Below are 1,417 nucleotides of genomic sequence, written 5' to 3'. Positions count from 1 at the left end.
CCCGTTTCTTGATTTGAACTTGCTAAATAAAGCAAACAAACGTTTTTTTTTAATTCATTGAATCTTTATTTTAGAAAAATAATTTTGAATTAAAAAAAGAAATTCCGATACAAATGCAACAAAACTTTACAGTCCTTATCATTTACTGAAATTCTTTCAAAAAGGACTTTTTTTATTTGCAAAATCCTGCAGCAATCAGATAAACCCCATCATTTCAGGTACATTGAAAACAAGTTACCAATTCCAAAAAAGTGGCTTATACTTAGAAAATATACATATAAAGATGTGATGCATTCATGTTTAAACCATTATTGTGATGCATTCATGTTTAAACCATTAACCATTATCATGTTTAAACCATTTATTCAAACCTATAGTAGTATATGGGTCTAAAGTGCAGCTGATATGTGAAGGCGTTAGGCTCTGTGTGGGCTGCATTTATTGGCACCATTGTTAGAGATGTGTGGAAAACAAGGCTTAAATATGGCGGTACCATAATCTCAATTTTACAAAAATCCAACCTTTCATCTTGAGTGTTAAAAAGAAAATGTTTACATTTTTTTTTTAAAAACTCACAGAGGGCACAAAAATGTCACCAAAGCCCATTTCCATGGACTTCAAAAGGACCCAGGTTTCTCTTGCCAGAAGACACAATAAGGATGGGGATGAGGGTTAATTAAGGGTCATCAAGTATCCTTAACAATTAGATATTGTCCACGTACCATTCTAGTATTTGGGAGTGATGCCATAAAAAAAAAGCTTTTTCTCCGCTACCACCACTAAGGTAAACATGGGGAGTTTGGTAACGTCTAAAGGGAATTGACCCAGAACCATTTGCTTAGTTCAGATGAGACTCTGACGGCAGCTGTAGGGATGAACAGGTGGGAAAGCATCTCATGCCTGTTAGATATGGTGGAGGATGTGTAATGCTGTGGGCCTGTTTTACCGCTGAAGGCTCTGGGAACAACTATTTGAAATACCAGGATATTTGGAATAAAACTCTAATGGAACTCTTCCAGAAAAGAGGAAATTAGACGTCTTTGGGTCTTTCAGCAAGCCAAGCCAGATTTTGTGTCTGGTTCAGCAGACACAAAATCCTAATTATCACAGTTCTTATGCCTAAATCCTACTGAAAACCCGTGAGTGATCAGAATAGAATGAGCCTAAACTCTCTGTTTACTCCAGCCTAGAATGATGTTATAAAATATGTTCCTACTGACCAAAAGCAGCTTTAGGGGTACCAACAACTGCATCACTGCTGATGTTAGTGCTGCTGCACTAAAAGATAAATCAGTTTCCTGGGTTTACAATCATACTGTACGTCCTGTGAAAGGCAGCGCAGTTTGTTTCGCAGGATTTGGATGCATCCAGAATATCTCTGTGTAGTTCAGAATATATCAGACTGGTGGCGTCACAT

The sequence above is a fragment of the Fundulus heteroclitus genome, chromosome 1 (genome assembly GCF_011125445.2).
Source record: "Fundulus heteroclitus isolate FHET01 chromosome 1, MU-UCD_Fhet_4.1, whole genome shotgun sequence".
NCBI lineage: Eukaryota > Metazoa > Chordata > Actinopteri > Cyprinodontiformes > Fundulidae > Fundulus > Fundulus heteroclitus.
This window is presented reverse-complemented; position numbering follows the sequence as displayed.